This window comes from Microtus pennsylvanicus, chromosome 8 (genome assembly GCF_037038515.1).
Source record: "Microtus pennsylvanicus isolate mMicPen1 chromosome 8, mMicPen1.hap1, whole genome shotgun sequence".
NCBI lineage: Eukaryota > Metazoa > Chordata > Mammalia > Rodentia > Cricetidae > Microtus > Microtus pennsylvanicus.
In genome coordinates this window covers 15,127,106-15,153,198 of record NC_134586.1, presented here as the reverse complement: position 1 = coordinate 15,153,198, position 26,093 = coordinate 15,127,106, and the positions used below count along the sequence as shown (strand labels likewise).

General features: G+C 45.4%; 2 pseudogenes; one reads left to right on the top strand and one right to left on the bottom strand.

Moving 5' to 3' along the window:
* Positions 1-5,843: 5,843 nt before the first annotated feature.
* LOC142855438 (small ribosomal subunit protein uS5-like) lies at positions 5,844-6,698 on the bottom strand (annotated as a pseudogene).
* Positions 6,699-21,951: 15,253 nt separating this feature from the next.
* LOC142855744 (uncharacterized) lies at positions 21,952-23,264 on the top strand (annotated as a pseudogene).
* Positions 23,265-26,093: the final 2,829 nt, after the last annotated feature.

Here is a 26,093-nt window from a genome sequence, read left to right as displayed (position 1 = left end):
ATTGTACTATATATAGTATATTGTATAGTGTTTGTTTGCCTATCTATCTATCTATCTATCAACAGGGTCTTTTTTTATTTTTTAATTTATTAAAGATTTCTGTCTCTTCCCCGCCACCGCCTCCCATTTCCTTCCCCCTCCCCCAATTAAGTCCCCCCCCCAGCCCGAAGAGCAATCAGGGTTCCCTGACCTATCAACAGGGTCTTATATGGCCCAGCCTGGCCTTAAATTTATGTTTTAGCCAAGGATGACCCTGAACTCCCGATCCTCCTGCTTCTGCCTCTAAAGTGCTGGGTCAACAGGTGCGTGCCAACACTTCTGGCTTCGTTGTTCATTGTTTTGAGACAGGGCCTTGCAATGCAGCTTAGGCCAGCCTGGACCTCTATATGTAGATCACTTGAAACCATACTCTTAGTACGTCTGCTTGCGGGGTTCTGAGATCACAGACCTAAGGTACAATGCAAGGCTACACCGTTGATGTTTACTGAAGTTTTGGGAGTGATAAAGTTTTGTCTCCCTCTGTTGCTGTCATAAAATTATGCTTTGGGGCAGATGAGATGGCTCAGCAAAGAAAGGGTGAATGGCCTGGGTGGGTTCCATTCTCAGGACCTAAGGTGGAAGGGGGAGCTGTCCTGTAGGTTGTCCTCTGACCTCCACACATATGCCATGGCATGCACACACCCCCACACATATGCAAATAATAAGTTAAAATGGGGTAAAAGAACTTTTTTTTTTCATTTATGATTACTTAGGGGCTGCTCACAATGTATGCTGGACCGTGTTAAGCCGTGAAGTGATCACAAAAGAAGTTTGCCTTGGGCCCATCTGTCTCCTGCTTCTGTCCACAAGATGGAGAAGGCGGAAGCAACCCGAGGAGGCGTCTTTGTCTGTAAGGATAGAAGGTCCTTTGTGGAGGGGAGAGATACAGGAACTGTATAGGCGAGGCCCTACCAGCCCCGCATCTCTTATCTCCAGAATTCTTTTACTGAGAAGAAAAATAAACTTTTATCTGGTTCAAGCCACTACTGTTTCTGAGCTCTGTTACTAGCTGCCAAATGCAAATCTTAACTGATAGAGAAGTCCTTGACCGATTCCGAGCGCAGGAGCCCTGGACAGGTTCTGCCCATTTGGTGGCTCTGCAGGGGTGGACTCCGGGAAGTGGAGCAACCTGGAGAGCACCAGGAGGTAAAGATGGCTTGGCAGGTGGGGCAGATAGTGAGACTACGCCTCACAAGGGTCGCTGATTTTCTTTTCCCCCAGGACACCTTTGCTGAAGAACTGTTATACAGTGGCTATTTAAAATGTCTATTGATGGAGTAATTTGAAGTCTGCTATTGTTGACTGGCCTCAAAGCTGGGCCATTGAGTAGGTGGGTGCTTTTTGTGCCTCAGAAAGCAGCAGGTGAAGGATGGAGCAGGATGGGGTATCAGCATTACAGGAAAGTCAAGCGAACTCCCTGGAGGCATCTCCGGGGAAAGGAAGTTTTGTTACAGGCGATTGTCTAATGAGGAGACAGTCAAAGTCTAATGAAGGTTGTTTTTAACTGGGTAGCAACTGGAAGTAATGTCCAAAAACGCGTACCCTGCTGTAACTTATAAAGTGAATTCAGATGCTACGGGTTTCTAAAAGGGAGACCGTGGATGTTGCTAGTTTAAAGGTGCATGTAATTGCACCGAGAGTGGGTGTCTCTTCACAATTAACTCACTTTGAGGTTAGGAAGGACTTCCACATTTTACATTAGACATCTCCTGTTTACACGGACAATAAAAGTATGACCAAGCTCTAGCTCATTGTGAGCCTAACACTTGGGAGGCTGAGGCAGGAAGATAGCGGTGAGTTTAAGGTCAGTGTAGGGGACATAGTAAGTTCCAGGGCATCCTGAGCTACAGTGTTAGATCCTCTTCTCAAAAGATAGGAAAAAAAAGTTCCATCCCACAGCACACGTATTAAAGCGACACAGAGGTTAGCTTGGACCTGTGTGAGGTCCTGTGTAATTTTACCAACCTATAACTGTCCTAACCAGTGAGAAACCCAAGTCCAGGGCCAGCAAGGTCAAAATCTTTTCAGGTCAAAAATGCTTTCCTAAGTTTGATCCTCGGTATTGACTTCCAAGAATTATCTTCTGCCTTCGTTGCTCATACCTTGGTACCACATGTCTGGATGTACATGCATCACACGTCTCTGTCTCTTTCTCTCTCACACTCACACAACAACTACTATTATTACTACTAATAATAATAAATTAAATTAAAAATAAATTTCAATTCCAGGACATACATCTCTTGTGAACTAAATGTGCTAGCTTACTCTTCCACACTTTTGTTTTCTTAAAACATGAGCAGGGGGCTGGAGAGATGAGTCAGAAGTCAGAGCACAGGTGTTCCTTCCAGAAGACTCAGGTTAGATTCCCAGCACACAGGAGGCAGCTCACAGCCATCTCTAACTCCAGTTCTCTTCTGGCCTCCCTGGGCACCAGACACAAAACAGGCATATGAATCAAATGAATCTTTTAAAACTATGAGTCAGGACCCTAGAGTTCCTCTCAAACTTGACATGCACAAGGACTTAGAGGCGTCAGTACACCCACAAGTTTCAAGTCTATTGAAGAACTGCCCTTCAGCCTTTCCCTTCACTTAGGGAAGGACAGATGCTCCCTGAAATATCTTTTTAATTTATCATGTCTCCTCGTCGTTTGCCTTGATTTTACCAGAATGACATGCAAGAACCCAAATGCTGTTGAATATTCAGTTGCAGACATCTGCATGTCTACCAGAGGATTTTTTATAGTAACATGAGTTAACCATCAGTTTGTTCAAGGTAATTTTCTTTTGTTTTTCTTTTTTTTTTTTTGTGGTTGTTGCTTGTTTTTGTTTCCCTTCATTCTTTTTTTAAATTCAGTGTTGCTATGAAGGCTGGTTAGCTTGCTATGTAGCTCATAACTCTTGGCGATCCTCCTGCATCAGCTAAGATGACAGGCTTGTGTCACCATGCCCAGCTTCAGATATTAGGGTTTGCACCATGCTTCCCTGGAGTTCCTGGGTTGCATCTTGCTAAGGTCTGCACACAGGAGGAAGGAAGCTGAAGCATGCAGTCTGCTCCACACATGTTCCCTGTCTCCAGCTAGATAACAATAGCTGCCACTTATGAGGTGCTGGAAGCAGGCAGCTAAGCTGCTGGTCCATATTTCAACCCCGATGAAGATTCTGGGAAGCAGCCATCCTGGCGCGGAAACGGTGTCAGAGCTGCGGCTCAGGGTCACAGGGAACAGCTGAACAAGGGCAATTCCAGGTCTCGCTGACTCCTGTGTGGCTCAGAGGCTGACCTGTCACTCTTATAAATAATCGGGAGGAGAACAAGGCCAACTGTCTCTGGGCGACACCTGATCTCACATTTATCCTTCCACTCTGCCAAGCTGAAAGACCTTATGGTGATTAAATATTTCTGGCCAGCAATGCCCTGCCATTTTATTGAAAAATGATACACTGATATCTTTTATAGTCTCTTTTTGTTGTTGAGACAGGGTCTCATGCAGTCCAGGCCAGTCTGTAACTCATTGTGTACTCAAGGATGACCTTTAATTTCTGATCCCCCTGTCTCCACCTCCTAAGTACCAAACTAAAGGTGTGCCTAGTTTTCAAACCAAGGGTTCTGTGCGTGCCGGGTGAGCTAACTGATCCACATCTCCAGCCCTACAATTGTTTCCACAGAAACACACATTCCGTCCCAGCACTAACTGTCCAGAGGGGGCTATGCTGCATAAACTGTCCCGAATCACTGTAGTTCATCGAGCATGCCGTGTGGAGGGTCCACTCCTTACGCTGTTTCTTACAGGATGGACCGGGCTCTCTCCCATGGGAGGCCTGACTCTGAATGTCACACAGCAATAAATCAAACCAGTGACAAACCATATACACACAAAATAACCCCAACAAGCAAAAACCAAGCAAAAGTAAATGAAGTAAACAGCGATGAGATAGCTCAGTTGGTAAAGGTGGTTGCCGCTAAATCTAACAACCTGAATTCGGTCCTTGGAACCCCTGTGGTGGAGGGAGAGAACCGATTCCCAAAGGTGGTCCTCTGAATTCTAGGCATGTACACACACATGCACACGCACTCACACACACACACGTACGCATGCATGCACGCATGCACACATGCACACGCACATACACTAATAATAAATGTAATTAAAAACAACAACTCCACAGTCCCGCTGTGTTTAAATGACTACAGGGCACACATCTTTATCTCGCTGTGCCCCAGTCCTCCAGAGGCCGAGAGAAGGACACCCCTTTTCAAGGTATCTGTGAGGAGAAGAAAAATGGTGGTTGTCATTTTCCTTGGGGAGAGGGGAGCAGGTTTGGGAAATCCCTTCTCAAAGGATGAAGGACATTTTGTTGTAAGAGAGGCATGCCAAGCTCATAGAAGTTTTGGTCTGAATCTTTTTGTGGACTGTTTAAGGTTTTCAGAGCAGAGTTGGAGTTTGCTGGGAGACGTCACTGCGGAATCGAAACCCTAGAGTTAAGAGAAAGGAAGGTGTGCCGGAGGAAAGTGAAGCACAACCAAGAACTAGGGTGTGGATTTCTCAAAGAAGACTCGCCCCTTTCAAGTTCTGAGTCAACACTGGTGCTGGGGTTTCTCAAACATTGCCTTTTTCCAAGGTAGAGAAGGCCCAGATCAAAGCCATGTTCCTGCTAAGGCCTGTAGGCAAGCCTGTGGTGTGTTCTTGTGATTAATGATTGATGTGGAAAGGGACCAGCACATTGGGGATGATAGCACCCGTGGGCTGGTGGCCTTCGGTTATAGAAGAAGGCCAGCTGAGCAAGCCGTGAGAGGCAGGCCAGTAAGCAGAGTTCGTCCATGGCCTCTGCTTCAGGCCCTGCATCCAGGTCCCTGCTATGACTTCCTTTGATGATGGGCTAGGATGTGGAACTGTACGCTGAAATAAACCTTCTCTTCCAAATTGCTTTTGGTCAGGGTGTTTGTTTGTTTGCTTTTGTGTTTTGGGGTGTGTGTGTGTGTGTGATAGATTTAATTTTATTTTGGCATTATAATTTTTTTTTTTAACAAAGTATAATGTAAGCTTAAGCATTGCCTTCCTGGCTCGTTTTCTTGCTTGTGAAATTGATGTCCCAGGAGTTATAGAGCATTAGGTAAGAATTCTGAGTCAGAATGAGCAATTCACTGGAGAGCCTCATGTCTTCCCCACCCCCACCCCATCCTTTTTCACCAGAGAATCTGAAGGGAGCAAGGACATGGCTCGGCCACACCAGCCTTCTCATCTGTTTGCTCCGGTTTTGTGCTCACGTTTTTCCTTCCTCTGCAGTGAAGACTCTTTTTTGTTGTTATTACATTTTTAAAATTGTTTTTATTGAGTTATATATTTTTCTCTGCTACCCTCCCTTCCTACCCTCTCCTATGGTCCCCATGCTCCCAATTTACTCAGGAGATCTTGTCTTTTTATACTTCCCATGTACATTAGATTTATGAATGTCTTTCTTAGGGTCCTCTTTGTTCTAGGTTCTCTGGGATTGTAAAAAAAAAAAAGGCTGCCGTTTTTAATTTTTAAAATTAATTAGTTAATTAATTTTTGCTTTATTGGTCAGGGTGTTTTATCACTGCAATAGAGACCCTAAGATACTTGGGCTGGTAGAATTTTTCAGTATCTTGGTTGTAGTAGTAACAGGGTTGACCTCTAAGACAAGAGAAAAAAATTCACAAAGGCAAACATGCCCTGTCAAGGAAGCTAAGAGAAAACTTTGTGGTGTGTGTGTGTGTGTGTGTATGTGTGTGTGTGTGTTTTAACAGACTTAATTCACTTTATTTTTCTTGTATAAAAACCATTATGTGGTGGCCAGAGCTGGAGCCTGAGTCCTTTGAACAGAAACACTGGTGTGGGTTTTCACAAGATGGCCAGCGAATTCCTGATAAGGAGACTTGGTGAACACAGTCTCTTTCCAGAGGTTGGGGGTCAGGTAGCTGTAGGTCTTAGAGATGGCATCAAAGCTGGCCTTGGCAAAGTTACCCAGAGTGGCAATGCGGCCCCTGACTGACATGTAGCAGTCATCATTACTGCCCATCATCAGTAGCTTCTTGGGCACAGGAGCAGAACCCATGCCAACTGCCTCTGGGGGCAGGGATGAGATGTACCAACACAGAGCCACAGTGGCCTGCCACTTTGCATGGGACAGTGTGAGACTTACCGGTCTTGTTCCCCCAGTAGCCTTTCTGCACAGGGACAATGGAAAGCTTGGCCAGGATGATGCCCCCTTGGATGGCAGTGGCTACCTCCTTGGAGCCCTTAACACCAAGACCAACATGGCCATTGTACTCCCCAATAGTGACAAAAGCCTTGAACCTGATCCACTGGCCAGTCTGAGTCTGCGTCTGCATGGGCATGATCTTTGGAACCACATCCTTTTAGGGATGCTCCCAGGAAAAGTCAATAATCTCAGACTCCTTAATGGGCAGGGTAGATCTCCTCCAGGGACTTGATCTTCACATCCTTAACCAGGCGACCCATCTGGGTGACAAGGATCCACTCCTTGTCTTCAGCTTTACTCTATGAGCTCCATGGCCTTGGCCATGACCACGACGGCAGCCTCTAAGACCTCTGCTAAATCCTTCATAGAAGCCACCACTTTCTCCTAATCCTGGGTCCCCCCCGGCTCTCTTGCTGAACCGGCGTCATCTGCCATTTGGTGTTTTCTGGAAAAAGAAGCTTGACTGTGTTGCTTTTGTTTTAAGATGCATTTTTATCATATTTATGTGTCTGTGTCTGTGTGATAGCCACTGTGATGTAAATGGTATACAGTTATTCTGTACTGTTTAGGGGACAACAAGAATAAAAATCTATCCAGTTCAGCGCGGACGCAAATGTCTCCCACCAACAGTTGGCTGAACCCACGCATGTGGAATTTACAGACGCAGAGGGCTGGTGATCTTTTTAAATGTGAATGAAAAGGATCAAGAGTTGGGAGCTGTTTGGATTCCCGACTCCTGGCTCTGGCCTAGTGGGTTGATTAGATGTCTCTAGTGCTGTCTCTGCTTCTCATTTCCAGAATCTGTCAACGTCAACGGATCCTCGCTTGCTGTGTATTTACAGAATGCCTTTACTTCCCACTCTTCATCTTGTGCCCCTGCCTAGCTTCTCTGGAGATCCTTCCCCAGCTCCTGGCCTGCAGAGGGGACCTGGATGAACGAGGAATGCAGTGCCTGCCTCGGCGCAAGATTCGCATTTGTGATATCTCTCTACTGCCGTCACAGCAAACTTATGTCTGCCCTGCTCCCATCCCTGAGAGACCCTGACATTGCCTTTCCTTCCCCACTGGGTTCTGGCCTACTTGGAATTTTGTTTTCTGCCTGCGTAACAGAGGATGCAGTGTTAAAATGATGCCCGGCCAACACCTCTCTTCTTGTCTACAAGAAGAATTCGCGCTTTGTGCCGTGTGCTCCCTAGAGCGCCTTTGTTAGGCAGAGTCATTGGCAGAGAGGAGAACTAGAACATGGAGAGGAGGCCAAGAGACTCTTCCCAACACAAAAGAGGGTGATGCTTGCTGAGACGGGAGGAAAGGTGAGTAGAGGAGGAAGCAGGGATGGGTTAGCTACATGGTTTTTGAAGGGAGAGAAAAAAATGCAAATAATAGTTTAAAGGGGGTTTTCTTGCTTTTCACATTCTCTTTGCTTCTTTAAATGTTCAAGTTGGGTTGGGTGGCACACAGCTGTGGTTCAGAACTCAGGAGGCTGAGGCAGGAGGATTACCAAGAACTCAGTGCCTGCCTGGGTACAGCAAGGCTTCCAGTGGTATGTCTGCTATCTCCAAGAGATGTCAGCTAGCCACTCCATGGCCATTTGGTAAATTCTCTTTTAATTAATTGATTGGTTAAGGAATAACTGATCGATTGTGATAGTGTCTTGCGGTGGAACCCAGGCTGGCCTCAAACCAACTTTCCCTTTTCTTTATTCCTCTTCGTGCTCCTCCAGTCTGCCCTCCTCTTCCCTGGGATTATAGGCCACTGCAGCCATGTCTGGCTAGTTAAAAGATTTAACTATAGTGACATAATACAAACACATCTTTTATCAGTAAAACACCTTTGGGGTGATGGTGGTGGTGTACCTTAGTGGTAGAATGCTTGTTTAGAATGTGCAATGGTTTGATAGCCATGGAGGGGCGTGGGATATTCAAACAAAAGCTGTTTTTCAGCAAGAGCTAGAACAACCAGCCCAGCCTATCTATGGAATTCTAGACTGACCTCAGGAACACAGTAAAACCCTGTTTCAAACAACAAAACCCAAAACACCAACCAAAGGGCAAGTAGATGGCTCAATGGGTAAAGCACTTGTGGGGTAACCCTCATGACCCGAGTTCGATCCCCAGAGTCCCAGAAAAGGCGGAAGGAGAGCACCAACGCTACAAAATTCTCTGTTCTCCACACACGTGTTGGGACACACTTTGTGCCCCACACATCCACACATCCACCACAATAATAAAAAAACGAAACTGAACCAAAGCTGGGGCTGTAACTCAGTTACTAGAATACTTGCCTCGCCAACTCTAAGTCCTGGGTTTGATCCCCAAATCCCGTAAACCGTGTAGCGTCTCCAAGCTGTGATCTTCTCAGCACTCAGGAGTTGGAGGCAAGAAAGACCAGAAGTTCAAGGTCAGTCTCTGCCACAGTCAAGTTTAAGGCCAGCCTGTGACAGATGAGACCTTGTCTCAAAAACAAAACAAATCAAAACAAACCAAGAGATCGTCCCAGGTAAAGAGAGTTGGGTTGTGTATCAGCCTGGATCTCCTTGCCCCATTTCCTAGCTCTGCCCTTGGGCTGGTGGCTTAATTGGCACATTTGGGGCTCTTCCCCAGTCGAGCTTCAAACTGCTGAATCTTAGTTATCAGCACGATGCTGGGAAACTTCTGAGTCTCACATTAAAGCCCGCTCAGCAACCCAGCTCCATCAGGGATAAACAATGATCTGGCGCCACCTTCCATTCCTCTGTCTTGTTTGGCTTTGTTTAAAACTCTGAGGAGGGGTGTAATTAGTTCCCTGGGCACCCTGTCAACGTTCCAGCATTCAGGGCATTGGTCAGAAAATTGATAAGTAAGAAATAAACACAATTAGGGAGCAACAAGAGAATAAACACAGAGAGCCCAACGATTCTGGAGAGGCCAGGAATTGGCCTTGGTCCTGGAGCCGTCCCTTTCAAGTGAGGGGTGTTTATCTCAGGCTGGCGGTTTGTATAGGTTTATCTTGGGCCAGGTAGGTTTTTATGACAGCGCAGTCAGCTTGTGACAGCTGTGGCCTGGGGAGAAGACCTTGGAAAAGCCATTCAGGAGTTTGGAGGGCCTTGGCAAGGGGCACTGGGGCCTCGCTAGGGCCTTAGCAGGGGTCAGCAGGGTGGGGAAGCCTTATAATCTACTATTGCTTGGGTGGGGGTTTAGTTAGGAGGGGCGTCTTTTCGTGAGTTGCCTTTTTAGATATTAGGGAGAAGGAACCTTGCTGGGGCTTTTGCTGTTTGTTTAACTGTGGGACAGCTTGGCTCTTCATGGACCACAAAGCAATCACCAGAGATTCACGTTCAATGAGCTAGTGCTAGGTCTAGATAAGTAAACAAACGGCCGGCCGTCGTTTTCAATCTTCTTTTATGTTGTTTTGGGTTTTCCCCAAGGGCAGAGGTGGGAAGGGTAAATGCATTAAATTTGAATTCACAAGACCTAAGAATCAGTGCTCTGGGAGCTGGGAAGAAGGCTCCGTGGGTCAGTTGTGCAAAGGTGAAGAGCAGAATTCAAATCTCTGGCACCCCCTTAAAAAGCTCGCTGTGGTAGGGCACGCCCGTAACCTCACCACAGTGTACGGAGCTCGCAGGCTGCCTGCACGGTCTAGGCAGGCACAGCAATAACAACCCTCGGGACAGCTGTGGAGGCCTTGCCAGGCAGGGTTCACGCTCACTGCAGCAGGGTGGTGCTGACCCTAGGGTTCACAGGAACACGGAAATGAAACGGCGGGAAAGATCTCAGAGGAGATGCATGTTATCTCCTTTGACTCTAAGTGTCCAGGCTTAGTGGCATGCGCCTTAACTTAATTCACTGATATATCTCACTGGCCCAAAATTTCTATTTTTTTTTAAATTTAAGAACTTATTGTTATTGTGCCTTCATGTGAGTGCCTATGCCACTGGCCACTTGTGTGGAGGACACGGAGGACACCTTTGTGGAGTCATAGCTCCTCCTCTCCCCCTATGTGAGTTCCAGGGATCAAACTCGAGTCAGCAGGCTTGGACAGCCAGCACTTTAGCCTGCTGAGGCGTCTCGCCTGTCCACACAGTGGAGCCCTAGGGACGCCTGAATGTATGGTCCTCCTTCACTCCATCAACACATCCCTGTCACTGGTGTGTGCCACCATAACCATGCTCTGCCTGTCCCTTTCTTCCTAGAAACTTGATAAAAATGACTCGTATGGCTTCTATATGGTGGTCTTTGCCCTGTTGCTTGATGCATCTGTGGTCAAATCCTTCCACAGCCTTGGGAATAAAAGCACCCTGTGAAACACCCACAGCCTCTATTGTAGGCTAGAAAGTCTCTGAGCTCAACCCCAGAGCATGAAAACCCACAAATCCGTGAACTTGAAAACCCACCAAGCCCCGGGTTCACCCCAAGCTCAGGACTTGAAATCTCACTGATCCCCACCCTAGAAAACTCCACCCCCAAGAAGCCATTTATGAGCCGGCCTCTTACTCAGTTTCCCTGCTGATTCTCGCTGGAGCAGAGAGAGCCATCCTTCGGTGTTTTCCCCAATAAATCTCTTGCGTGAGGTTTGCTGTACGGTGTGACTCTGTGGTATTCCTTAACTACAGACTGCCAGGCTACCTCTCCCTTCAGAGCTGCGTTCGGGAAACCGTCCTCTTCAGAGCTGTAACACTTAAAAACTAAACTACCCCCACCCTTCTAACCAGGGAGCCACTAAGACCCCAAACACAGTGTACAATATCATCTACGTTCTTGGAAAGAGTAACTTTGTGTTAAAGCTTGTTTTTTCTCAACAGGATTGACATTGTGTTATCCAAGTTTCTTCCTCCACCCCCAAGACAGGGTTTCTCTGTGTATCAGCTCTGGCTGTCCTAGAATTTACTTTGTAGACCAGGCTGGCCTCGAACTCACAGAGATTTGCCTGCCTCTGCCTCCTCAGTGCTGGGATTAAAGGTGTGTGCTGCCATCACCTAACTTGCTGAATGTTTTAATACATGACATAGAAGTGGTGTGCTTTTGTTATTTTCATCTCAGTGCTGATCCTCCTGTATGCTCTATGAATTGTGTGGATACTTATAATAAAAATGGGCAGCGGATAAATAATGAGGGCTGGAGACAGGCTCAAAAGAGGAAAAGAATGTTTGCTGCATGAGAACCTGAATCAGGATTCTCAGGACATACATAAAAAGCTGGGTGTGGTCATGCATATTGTCACCCCAGTCCTGGGATGGGAGGGAGACAGGAAGATTTCTGGGGCTTTCTGGTCAGCCAGCCTAGCTGGAAAATGCTAAACCCTGTGTTCAGAGGGAGGCATAAAGACAGAGTGGCACAGAAGGACACCAGATGACAGCTCTGGCCCGATGTGAAGCAATTTCTTCCTAGTTAATGTCTTTCATTTTGGAGAGAAACTCCTTAAGGCATAGGATATAAAAAGGGAGATGAAACAGGCGGATAGTTTAAATAAGATGTTACAGGGAGGTGAAACACTTCATCCTGCAGGGAAACACATTAAGTCAGGAACTAAACTCAAAATAGCTTGGCTGAGGGGGAGGGAGGTTCCCTGAAACTGACCAGATTCCCTACGTTTCTCCTTCGCAGGCAGTGAGAACTGCTTCCCAGTTGCTCTCAGACAAGCCAATCTACAAAGACGATTCTGGGACTAGACTGCCACCTGGAACTACTAGATGTACTAGACAGAAAAGGAGGGATTCTGGGTAATCCACATATGTCTTCTGGGGGAAGCCCAAAGTAGAGAAAGTTCCCTTGGATCCATGAACGAATGGACTTTGAGCCTTGGAGACCGAGCTGTGTGAGGTCAGCATGGCTTGGCTAGTCCAGGTATCAGTCAAGCACTCTGGAGCTGCACGGAATGCTTTTTATTTATTTTTTTTAATGTGATTGTCATTTTAATTCCTTGTCCCCTCAACCCCCCTCGCTCTGTGTGTGTGTGTGTGTGCGCGCGCGCGCGCGCGCGCGCGCGCGTGTGTGCGTGCGTGCGTGCGTGTGTGTGTGTGTGTGTGTGTGTGTGTGTGTGTGTATGTATGTTCATGGGCACCCAAGGTGGAGGCCAGAGGTTTATATCTGGTGACTTTCCCTGTTGCTCTCTGCCTTGGTGCTGCAGGACAGTTTTTCCCTGAACTGAAAGTTTACTGTTTTGGTGAGGCTGACTGGCCAGGTAGCTGCCAGCATCTGCCTTTCTCTGTCCCACAATGCTGGGGTTGCAGGCGCATGTGGCCATACTTGGCTTTTTTTTTTTATATGGGTGCTGGGAACTCAAACACAGGCGCTCATATTTGTACACTTTCTTACTCCTAAGCCACCTCCCCAACTCAGTTTGTTAAAAGTTCATTTTAAATTTTCACTCGTGTGTTTGTGTCTGTGTGTATGCGCCATGTGTGCTTGGGTACCTGTGAGAGCTGGAGGGAGTCGGGTCCCTGGAGCTGGAGCTAGAGGTACCTGGAACGGGTGCTGGCAACCAAGCCCAGGTCCTCCGGAAGAGCAGCAAGTGCTCTTGCATGCTGAGCCACCTCTCGTCCTCGACATTTTTTTTAAAAAAAGAAACATGCTTATTTATTTAGTAATTTATTTTTTTGAAATTAAAATAAGTGATTACCTCATTTCCCCTTTCCATTTCTTCTTTCCAACTCCTCCCATGATTCTCCTTGCCCTCTCTCAAAATCATGGCCTCTTTTTCTTTATTATAATTATGTTATATAATTATATATTAATTATACAATTAATTGTATATGATAAATACATTTAATTTATTTAATTAAATTAATTAAAATTAACTTTCTGATATAGCCAAGGATGACCCTGAACTACAGATCTTCTGTTCTTCTGCTTCTACTTCCAGGGTACTATGATTACAGGTACGTGTAGTTGGCACTTTTTTTTTTTTGACCACCAACCAGCTCCCAAATAAAGACATGAAGCCTTAGCTTGGGCATGCCCCACTAGCTCTTTTTTTACATAATTAATTTAACTTGTGTTTGTTCATCTATGCTTTGCCTCGAGGCATTTTACCTTTCCTTCATTCTGGATGCCCTACAGTCCTTCTTCTGTGTCTGTCTGGCCTGGGCTTCCCTTTTTCTTTCATCTCAAGCCTCAATTTCTCTTCCTACTTCTCTCCCTGCCTGGAAGTTCTGTCTATACCTCCTCCCTCGCTATTGGCCATTCAACCTTTTATGAGACCAATCAAGTGCCTTAGACAGGCCAGGTAAAACAGAAACACATCTTTACATAGTTAAGCAAATGCAACAGCCTTTACATAGTTAAACAAACGAACATATCTTTACATAATTAAACAACTGCAACAGCCTTTACATAGTTAAACAAATGAACATACCTTTACATAGTTAAACAAATGAACATACCTTTACATAGTTAAGCAAACGCAACAGATCCTTGCATAGATAAACAAATATTCCACAAGTATTCATCACCACTCCTAGTTTTATCTGGTTCGTGCATTCTAGGCAACTACCCTACCAACTGAGATATATTCCCAGCCCATTTCTTACAACTTTTTCACCTTTCCAAACATTTATACTTGTTAAATTCCTTACCGTCTTAGTTAGGGTTTCTATTACTTGTGAAGAGACACCAAGACCATGTGACTCTTATAAAGGAAAACACGTAACTGGGGTGCTTACAGTTTCAGTGCTCTGGTCCACTATCATCATGGTGGAACATGGCAGCATGGATGCAGACAGGGTGCTGGAGAAGGAGCTGAGTGAGTGGAGAAGGAGCTACACCTTGATCCAAAGGCGGCAGGAAGTTCACTGAGGCACCCACTGTGGATTAAACACCTATGAAATCTCAAAGCCTGCCCCCGCAGTGACACATGTCCTTCAACAAAGTCATACTTCCTAAGAGCGCCACTCCCTGTAAACTTATGGGGACTGTTATATCCAAACCACCACACTTAGCCTTCCCTACGTGTTGTAGGCACTTCATCTGAGTATAACAGGATGCTGTTTGTCCTTTCAGCAACTTTTGTTTCAGTTTGCTTTTTAAGACACTGTTTCTCAGACTGCTCCTGTCTTTCTTTCTGAAAAATTTTATTTTTAAAAATTAAAATGTAATTACACTGTTTTCTCCATTCTCTTTCCTCTCTCCATCCCTTCCCGGGGCCTCCCCTCACTCCTCACGTTCCCTCTCAAATTCAGCTCGTTTATGATGGTTCTCCAGTTGTTCCTATGCTGGGCTTCCTAGATACTTGTGCTGTTGTTATACTCAAGGTTCCACAGTTTCTCTTTATGCTGTCTATCCAGTATTTTATAGGCCTTCCTCTTCACCTTATCCTGTGCACTTCTCCAAGCAGTGCTATGGTGTAGGAGGTTCTTCTATTTATGTGTTGCTTTCATTGGCTAATGAATAAAGAAACTGCGTTGGCCTAGTTGATAGGGTGGAACTTTAGGTAGGTGGAGGAGACAGAACTGAATTCTGGGAGGAAGAAAGCAGAGTTAGAGAACCGCCATGGAGCCGCTAGAATCAGACATGCCGAATCTTTCCCAGTAAGCCACGACCTTGTGGTGATGTACAGATTATTAGAAATGGGTTAAATCAAGATGTGAGAGTTAGCCAATATAAGAGGCTATAGATAATGGGCCAGGCAGTGTTTTAATGAATACAGTTTCTGTGTGGATATTTCGGGTGTAAGGGAGCCAGGAGGCCGGGACAAACAAAGGGCTCTCCCTCCTCATGCAACAGCGCTATCTTGAGCTGCCTTCTTTACATCTTCAAAATCTGGACAATAAGAACAGCGGCTGAATGTGTCTGAGATGGCATGTCTCAGGAGGATTCTAGGCGTCACTCAAAGAGATAGGCTGCACAACAATGACATTAAGAAACATCTCCATCTACAGAAGGAAGTAAACTACAGGATATGGCAATGGCACTTGAGATACTTCAGCCATGTCATGAGAATGAATGACGGCAGATACCTTAAGATAGCATTCTGATATACATGCAAAAAAACACCAATGTATCAGCTGGCAGTGGTGTCACACACCTTTAATCACAGAGCTCGGGAGGCAGAGGCAGGCGGATCTCCGTGAGTATGAGGTCAGCTTGGTCTACAAGAGCTAGTTCCAGGACAGGTTCCAAAACTATGCTGTCTCAAAAAACCAGGGAAAAAAGCACCTAAAAATAAATAAATAGGAAATATAAACCCCAGTCATTGGGAAGTATAGGCAGGAATAGAAATTTAAAGTCATCCTTAACTTTATAGTGAGTCGAAGCTAGCCTGGATTACATGAGATCCTGTTTCAAAATAACAGCAACAAACAACAAAGCTGAGGACATTGCTTAATCTGCAAAATGCTTGCCGTGAAAACACCGAGACCCAATTTCAATATTCAGCACCCATTTAAAAAGGAGACAAGAGGATCCCTGGGGTTCACCGGCCTAAAGTTTCAGGTTCAATGAGAGACCACGGTAGGGAGAAACTGAGGAAGACATCTCATGGGATGGTCATCTTTCATTGCTCCCCTGACACAGCCTAGAGTTGTGCGGGAAGAGAGTCTCCCTGAGTCATCGGCTAGCTCAGGCTGATCAGTGGGTATGTTTGTGGAGGACTGTCCTGCTTGCCTTACTCAATGTGGGAAGACCCGACCTCAATGGAGATGGCACCATCCTGGGCTATGAGCCCTTGACACAGAGTTAGAGAGGAGGCCTAGACACAGAGTTAGAGAAAGCTAGCTGAGTGTAGGCATGCATGCAGCTCCCTTTACTCTTGACGTGGATATGATGTCACTAGATACTTTAGGTTCCCACCACTTTGACCCCCTGCTGCGATGGACTAGAATGTGGAATTGCGAGCTAAACTAAGTTTTACTTCTACATTGCATCTTGCCAGGGCATTTTCACATGGCAACGGAAATGAAAGTAGGACACTGACTGCCACCTGTTGGCCTCCACAGGCAACGCACACACACGCACACACACACACACACACACACACACACACACACACACACACACACACAGTGAGCAGCACAATCCTCTGTCTTTTGGATGCTACCCTGGCCCCTTTTCTCGTGACAGGGATTTAGATTGTGTTTCACTTCTTACAAATAATGCAGAAGACAACAACCCCTTCCTGTCCCTTTGGAAGCTTCTTTTGAGATACTAAGCCTGTAAACTTAAAGTTAGAAGTATGGCGGCAAATGTCTCAGCATCCGGGTCCCAAGCAGGAGTTGCCTACTACATGAACACTCTATAAAACCTATCATCAGGATAGTCTTTGGGTTTTATTTTTAAATCATGTGCTTAATCCAACACACTTAGGAACTACTGGGACCTTTTCTGGCCAGATTAGTCCGAACAGTCAGCGATTGTTCTCTCCCCTTGACAGAAAGCTGATTGAAGGATTACACTGTCTGGATAGCTATAAGATCCAGAAACTCTCATAAAGACACACTTATTTTGGGGTTAAAATATCCATGATTTCTTTTGGATTAGTGGCTTAAATATGACTGCGTGGCAGTAGCAGTAGCTAGCTTCCTGCTCATTAGTTCTGTGTCCCCAGGAGAGGAAATTGTTGAACCTCTATTGAGTAAGTTAAGTCAAATTAATAAATTTAAACTTTAGATGTCTTTCTCTTCTTTATGTTGAGGTTAGGTGTTGCTGTATTATCCCAGCTGGCTTGAACCCAACCTTCTTCTGAGTTCCTTGGGCACCAGGCATGCATATGGTGCACATACATGCATACAAGCAAAGCATGTGTATCCACAGAAGGATATTCACTGGACTATAGACATACTAACTCACTTGAAGATGTGGTGTTTGTTTCTTAATAAAGGCCTGGACAAATGACTCATAACCCAGGCCCTATTATGAGCAACAAAGACAAGTATCACTTTGGAATAATGCCCAAAAGAGAAGATGCCAGCAGTGTGTGGCCTGGCGGATTGCACTTGTAGCCTCAGCTCTTAGGAGGCTGAGACAGGAATATTGCTGAGAGTTCAAGACTAACCTGAACTACTAACTGAAAAAGGCCCCATTAGAAATGGTTCAAATGAACATATTTTTATTTCTTTGTTTTTGAGACAGGGTCTCACTGTGTAGCTCAGGTTGGTTCTGGATTTCTTGCTTATTGTAATATCTCCCCCTCCACTTTTTTCTCAGTGTTTGGCAATCAACCCAGGTTCTCACACATGTTGAGCAAGCATGCTACCACCAAGCCACATCCCCAGTATTGTGCCATATATTTTTGTGAAAAGAAAATCACAGGGGCTGGAGAGATGGCTCAGAGGTTAAGAGCACCGACTGCTCTTCCAGAGGTCCTGAGTTCAATTCCCAGCAACCACACGGTGGCTCACAGCCATCTGTAATGAGGTCTGGTGCCCTCTTCTGGCCTGCGGGCATACAGACAGACAGAACACTGTCTTCATAATAAATAAATAAATCTTAAAAGAAAGAAAGAAAATCACATATCAATGTGTAATATGTTGTTTTCATTAAGGAAAGATAGCAGTAACACTTGAGTCACACATACTTGTGAGATAGGTGCCATGACTCATTGGGTAAATGTGCTTGTGGCCAAGCCCCATGACCTGAGCTTGATTCCCTGAACCACATGGAGAAAGGAGAGAATCAACTCTCACGAACTGCAGGTTGTCCTCTGACCTCCACACACAACCTGGCAAGTGCGCGCCACCTTGACAATCAAAAATACTTTAAGAAAATTTGTAAACTTTTATTTTTATTTTATGTATATAGTGTTTTGCCTACATGTGTGTCGTGGCACTACATATGTACATGCAGTGCTATGCTGGTGAGGCCAGAAGGGGGACATCAGATCCCCTGGGACTGGAGTTACAGATGTTTGTGAGCCACTATGTGTGTGCTGAGATTCGAACCCAGGTCTTCTGAACCGCTGAGCCATCTCTCTAGTTCCCCGCTCCCTGTATTTAGAGTGTTACATGCTATAGTTACAGTCTATAGTCAGAGGATGAGGCAGGAGGATTATTTGAACCCAAGAGTTAAAAGCCAATCTGGGTAACATTCTAAAAACAAGAGAGGTGGAGTGGGAGACAGGAGATTAATTTATACAGTCAGAAACATCTTATAAAAAACATTTGGTAGGCTGGGCAGTGGTGGTGCATGCCTTTAATCCCAGCATTTGGGAGGCAGAGGCCGGTGGATCTCTATGAGTTTGAGGCCAGCCTGGTCTACAAGAGCTACAAGAGTTAGTTCCAGAACAGGCTCTAAAACTACAAAGAAACCCTGTCTCAAAAAAAAAAAAAAACAACAACCAAAACAAAACATTTAGTAGACTGTCAGTCCCCATATTACCTACTAAATACCCTAAATACTAAATACTAAGTAAATAAGGTAATATAAATACTCTAAAGAGAAAATCAGGGGGAAAACTTTTTTTAAAAAAAGATTTATTTATTTATTTATTATGTATATGACATTCTGCCTCCATGTTTGCCTGCACACTAGAAGAGGGCACCAGATACCATTACAGATGGTTGTGAGCCACCATGTGGTTGCTGGAAATTGAACTCAGGACCTTTGGAAGAAGAGCCAGTGCTCTTAACCACTGAGCCATCTCTCCAGCCCAGAAAACTTTTTTATTTCTTTTAACCCTATCTTCAGTTTTGTTGTTGATTGTTTCGGCTCTTTGCACAATGACCTATTTTCAACATGAAAGGAAAGAAGCATGTTCAACACAAAACCGAAATCTGAAGTGTAGGACAGAACAAAAGAGTAGGGTGGGAAGCGCTGTATAGAAAAGAGCAGGTGTTGCAGAAATCATGGCGGGTGTCTTGGGACCTCTCCTCTGGGGTTTGGTCCACATGTTAAGGAGCAGCACACCCCTTCCCATGTTAGGAATGGTATTTTTCTGGAAGTTAAAATAGGAAGGGAGAGTTGGGGATGTAGTCAAGTTGGCAGAGTGTTGGACCTAGCACACATGAAGCCCTGGATTTCCTATCCAACATTGCATACACAGGGTGTGATGGTGTGTACCTTGTGGTTCCAACACTTGGGAGGTGGAGACAGAAGGATATGAAGTTCAAGGCTACCTTCAGCTACTCAGTGGGTTTGAGACTAGTCTGGCATACATGAGATCCTGCTCAGCAGGGAAGGGGTCCCGAGAGATGTCTCAGTAGTAAGAGCACTTGCTGCTCTTACAGGGAACCTGGATTTCAATTCCCAGGGCCCATGCTGGGTGGTTCACAACTACCTCTAACTTCAGCTGCAGGGGATCCAGTGCCCTCTTCTGGACTGCTTGGGCACTTATGCTCACATGTGCATACACACACACACACACACACACACACACTCCCCAATGACATACATCTATTATAATAGCCCAAGTGTAGAACACACACTCCTTGCTGGTGAGGCAGTGGAATAGTCTTTCACTCACTGCTTATGGGAATGGAAAGGTGCAAACATTTAGGAAGATGGGTCCTTAAAAAACAGAACATAGTAATCTGGGTGGTGGCACGGGCCTTAACCCAGCACTTAGGAGGTGGAGGGAGGAGGATCAGGATTTCAGTGATATCCTCAACTACATAGTAAGTTGTAGTCCATTTTGAGTTACATGAGACTCTTTCTCAAAACCACCACAAGAGAAATATCCCAAATAAATAAACAAAAAAGCAAACACAACTTTTGCATAATCTTACCATAAGAACCAGCAATAAAGAGTTTTGGTATTTACTCCAAGTTAAAAATACACCCACAAAAACATACACACTGATGTTATAGCAGCTTTGTTCATAACTACCCAAACTTGGAAGCAACCAGGAAGTCCTTCAGTAAAAATATAGTGGTGCACCTAGACAACGAAATATCACTCAGTGCTGGGGGAAAAAGCATTTAGACCATGTGCAGTGGTGTATATTTTTAATTCCAGTACTCAGGAGGCAGAGGCAGGAGAATGGAGAGTTTGAGCCCAGCCAGGACAACACAGTGAGATGCTGTTTAAACAAAGGAAAACAAACAAAACAAAAACAAAAGGGAAAGAAGAAAAGATGATGGTACTTTATCAGGCTCTAAGAAGATGTGAAGAATGCATACTGATGAGTAGAAGAAGCAGTCCCAAGGTCTTACACAGTCAGGTTCCCACTGCACGGCTTCCGGGGGAAGGCAAAACCATGGGCACAATAAGAAAGTCATCAGTTGCTGGGGAAGGTGGAGGGTTGAGTTGGTGAAGCACAGAGCGTTTTTCAGGCAGAGAAACTACCCAGTGTGATACTGTACTGAGACACAAGTCATTACACGTCTTCCCAAGCCCACAGTTGTCATGGACTTGGGTCAGTGTGGGTCCATCAGCTGTACAGCACGTCCCCCTCCGCAGGCAGACGTGGTGATGGGGAAGGCTCTGTGTGTCTGGAGACATGGAGAATATGAGACATCTCTGCACTTTTCACTTAGTAAGGCAAAGGTAGTAAAATTAGAGGAAAGACAAGGAAGAAAGTAGATCACATGATCTCTTAGTTCCTTTTCTACTGTTGTAATAAGACAGCATGACGAGGCAACTTATAGAAGAAAGGGTTTATTTGGGGCTTACAGTTTCAGGGGGTGAGTTCATGACCATCATGGTGGGGAGTGTGGCAGCAGGCATTAGATTAGGGCTCACATTTTGAGACACAACCCTAAGTCAGAAAGAGAACTAATTAGGAATGGTGTGGGCTTTTGAAAGCTCAGAGTCCACCCTTAGTGACATGCCTCTTCCCAGAAGGCCACATCTCTTAATTCTCCCCAAACAGTTTCACCAACTGTGAACCAAATATTCCAACCTACGAGCCTATGGGGGCTCTCATTCTCATTCCGACATTGCCATCTTATGGTGATCTAACTCAAGTGTAGAAAAAAAGTCAACCATAGGATAGGTAGAGAAAGAGGGGGAGAGAGAAAGAGAGAGAGAGAGAGAGAGAGAGAGAGAGAGAGAGAGAGAGAGACACATACGGTTGATTTTTTTTTATTTTACTCAATTCTTTGGGGGCCTGCCACCCAGTTCCAAAATAAATACACAGAGACTTATTCTTACTTATGAATGTCCAGCCTTAGCTTGGCTTGTTTTTAGCCAGCTTTTCTTAATTTAAATTATCCTATCTACCTTTTGCCTCTGGTCTTTTTCCTTTTCTTACTTCTGTATGTCTTACTTTCATTCTGACTCCACAGCTGGCTGTGTGGTTGAGTGGCTGGACCCTGGTGCCCTCTCTCCTTCTTTTTTTTGCTCATTGATCCTCTCTTCCCAGATTTTTCTTTCTATTTATTCTCTCTGCCTACCAGTCCCGCCTTTCCTTTCTCTGCCCAGCTCTCAGCCATTCAGGTCTTTATTAGACCAATCAGGTGTTTTAGGCAGGCAAAGTAACACAGCTTCACAGCGATAAACAAATGCAGCGTAAAAGAATGCAACACATCTTTGATTCACTGAAACAAATGTTCCACAGCATAAAAGAATGCTACACATCTTAAACTAATATTCCACAACAGAGACAGGCAGAAAGACAGACAGACAAATAGACTGACAGATGGTGTAAATAGTGTGATGGCTGGGGTGATAGGTTACTTACTAAGCTACTTTTGTGTGAGCCTGAAACCCAGAATTGGAGACTCAGAACCCATGCATGTGGTGGCACTTCTAGCAATCTCCAGCACTGGGGAGGCAGAGACAGGCAGATCCCTGGGGCCTGCCAGCCTAGCCAGGTTGATGCGTGTTGGACCAATGAGCAACCATGTCTCAGAAAGCAAGGTGGAGGTTTGGAGCTGTGACGAGTCAACAGGAGCCTTTTCATATGAATGCCAAAGGCAATGACGATGCCATGGTGCACCTGGGAGGTCCAGAAGAGAGGGTTTGTGAGCCACTGCTGTGGGAACTCCTTCTCCAAGTAGGGCTCGAGGTCCACACCCTCACGCCCAAGAAAAGAGCCACCAGCTAGCACCAAGGCTATGGCTTTGATGGATTCTTGAGTGAGAATGCTGACTCTGCCATTATGAACATGATCAAACTCTATTGGAAGCCAATACAGGTGAAGACAGCATCAGCTCACAGTAAAAACCAGGGTGTAGGAGCCAACATCTTCATTGAGAACCCGGGCCCAGAAATCAATAAGAAGATGCTTTATGATGCTTTCAGAGCCTCTTGGGTCATCTTACAAACCTTTAAGATCATGACCGGCCCCAACACAGGCAACTCCAGATGTTCTGTCTCCACTCATTTTGGTCCACCTGACGCTTCAGCTGCCTCACCTGAGGCTGTCAGTGGGTGGCACCTGTGTAACTGCCCTTTTGCTGTGTCTTATGCTTTAAAGAACTCAGAGGGTGACATGTCAGCAGCTGAATGACTTCTGGCAGCCCAGAACCTATCATCCTAAGCTAATCGCCCTCATCAACTGTTTGCAACTTCACTCCACCCTCTGCTCCCAGTCCTGGTTATTATCATCATTCAGATCTAGACTCCCTTCAATACCTCCTCCTGGCTCCTTCCTGCCTCCAGTGCCAACTCCTGGAGTCCTCCCTTTTGGCATACTCAGTCACAGCTCCACCATTTATGCCTCCTGAGGCTGTAGGACCACCCCCAAGCAGCAGGAACTCAAGTCTCTGGACATCCTGGTCATAGCTTCTTACATTTTCACCCATTTCCAACAGCTGCAATACCCCAACCAGGGCTTCTTAGACGCAGCTGGCCCAAAATGGCCCTCGTGGTTTAGGGCTCTCCCCTGTTGGACCTCTGGATTGCTACATGTTTGAGTCAAGGGGTGGTCAACCACCATCTAGACAAACTCCTGGAATGTCTTATACGGGGCCTCTTCCAATGGGCAGCCCCACCAGGGTCTCTACTTGGACCTCCGAAGGGTCACCCATGTTCTATCCCTTCACATGGTATCATATTGGTAGTTTTTTTCTGTTGATGCCTTCTCATGGGTACTCTGGCCCTTCACGGTCCCTTCAATATGACTACAGCAAGTACCCCTCTGTCTACCCAGACCCACTCCACATCCCTCAAGTGCAAACTTGTGGCCCAGTTCAGGGCCCTACTCCCAAGTAAAATTGTCACCCTTTCTACCCCTCTTGTATCCTCCCAGTAACATCTTCATTTCTTGGACCAAAGGAAAAAAGAATGTTGGTTTTAAGTGTTTTGGAAGTTCAACTAAGAGTAAATCTCCATGGGCTGGAGAGATGGCTCAGTGGTTAAGAGCATTGCCTGCTCTTCCAAAGGTCCTGAGTTCAATTCCTGGCAACCACATGGTGGCTCACAACCATCTGTAATGAGGTCTGGTGCCCTCTTCTGGTCTGCAGACATACATACATACAGAATATTGTATACATAATAAATAAATAAATATTTAAAAAAAAGAATAAATCTCCATATATTTATTTGGGAGCTGGGTGGAAGGGTGTTGGGGAATATTATTTTAAGGTACGTTACTTTTGTTTATACTGCATTTGTTTAACTCTGTGAAGTTGTGATTTTTTTGCCTGTCTAAAACACCTGATGGTCCTAATAAAGAGGTGAATGGCCAATAGTGAGGCAGCAACAAGGATAGGTGGGGCTGGCTGTTGTAAGAGGCCACTGTTTGTTCTTGGCTGCTCAGCCCTGAAATAACCACACAGAAACCATATTATCTGCAATACTCTTTGGCCAATAGCATAAAAATATTTATGGATAACTCATATCTTAAATTAACCCATCTCCATTAATCTGTGTACTGCCATGAGGCTGTGGCTTACCGAGATCTGGCATCTGTCTCCACTGGGGCTCTATGGATTCTCACTAACTCTGTCTCCTTCCTCCCAGCATTCAGTTTAGTTTTCCACACCTAGCTAAGTTCTGTCTTTCCATAGGCCAAAGCAGTTTCTTTATTCATCAATGGTAATCATAGCGCACAGAGGGAATCCCGCATCAGCTGGCAGGCAGAGAGTAGAAATAGAAGGAGAAACACGAGAACAAGAGAACAAGGGGAGGAGGAAGTCAGGGGCCAGCCACCCAGCCACCCAACCAGCCACCCAGCCACCCAGCCAGCCACTGAGTAAGAATGAAAGCAAGATATACAGAAGGAAAAAAGGAAAAAGCCCAGAGGCAAAAGGTAGTTGGGAAAACTTAAGAAAAGCTGGCAAGAAACAAGCTAAGGCTGGACATTCACAACTAATAATAAGCCTCCATGTGTGATTTATTTGGGAGCTGAGTGGTGGGCTCCCAAAAAGACAAAAGACATAAAGGCCAAAAAGACAAAAAGAATAAAACATCACACAACAGCTGGATCCCAAAAAAGTCAAAGAGTAAAAAGAGCAAATACAACCAACTACACCAGATGAAACAAGCAACAACAAAAACCCCTGAAACAAAACCAAAGTAGATGAGAAGCAACACTAGAAGTTGACCTCTGGGCTCACATGTGCTTGTGCCACACATACACACACACACACACGCACACACACACACACACACACGCACACACACACACGCACACACATGCGCGCACACACACACGCACACGCACACGCACGCACGCACACACACGCACGCACACACACACACACACACAAAGGACTGTCAGGCATGATGGTATACTGCTTGTCTCTGAGCATTAGAGAATTGGAAAGAGTAGGACCAGAAGTTCAGGGTCATCCTTGGCTTCACAGCAAGTTCCAGACCAGCACAGGTTCCAGGAGCCTCTCTCTCAGAAAAGTCAAATGAACGAAAACAAGCAGGTCTGTGGATGCAGTTAAGTTGGTAGAGGGCTTGTCTTTCAGGCACATAGTCCTGGGCTCCAACTCAGTGGTGTGGAAAGTTCTTCTGTCTGAATGTTGCTTTTATTGCTCAATGAATAAAGAACTGCTTTGAGCCTACGGCAGGGAAGAACAGAACTGTATGCTGGGAGAGAGAATGCAGAGTCTGAGAGATACCATGATGCAGGAACTTTATCCAGTAAGCTACAACCACGTGGCCATACACAGATTAACAGAAATGGGTTAAATTAATATGTAAGAGTTAGCCAATAAGAAGCTAGAGTTAATGGGCCAAGCAGTGAGTTAATTAATACAGTTTCTGTGTGATTATTTCAGGTCTAAGCTAGCCGGGTGGCCGGGAACCAACAAGCGGCCTCCTTGCAGTAGCCCAGCACTTTATAAACATGAACATGCCTATCATCCTGCCACTTGGAAAGCAGAGGAACAGGATAGGATCAGGAATTTAAGGTCATCTTCACCTACATGGTGAGTTTGAGGCTAGCCCGAGGCCAGTCTGGCCTCCCAGAGACCTTTTCTCAAAAAATAAAATATATAAGGCAAAAATCAACCTAACCAAAAAAACTCCTCTTGCACAGACACATAAGTAAAGTAAATTAATTCCTGTATTAAAAATAGGTTCAAAATGGATGGTTACTCATGCCTTTAATCTCAGCACTCAGGAGAGAGAGGCAGGCAGGTCTCTGTGAATTTAAGGCCAGTCTAGTTTATAGAGCGAGTTCCAGGACAGCTAGGCTTACACAGAGTGACCCTGTCTCAAAAAAAAAAGTGTGAGGGGGGAGAGTTCACATAGAAAGACCCCATCCAAAAGATATAACAGGTTTAGCAATAGAAAATCAGTATTCAATGTTATCTCACCCCTGAGAGACATGCAGTAAATGAAGCTATTTAAAGAGTCTATATTTAAAGAGACCTTAAGGCTTATTATGCCCTGTAGACACAGGACAAGCAGATGCTACAGCACAGGAGCAGTGACTACGGTGTATGTCTGAGAGCCTGCCAGATATGTAAGCCTGGGAAACCAAAAGACAAAATTAATTGTTTCCCAGTGTCCCGGGAGATAAGAGGCTCTTTATGGGCAAGGGAGGGCTTGGCGCTCAGCTGCAGTCTCTCTGGCACCTCAGGAAAA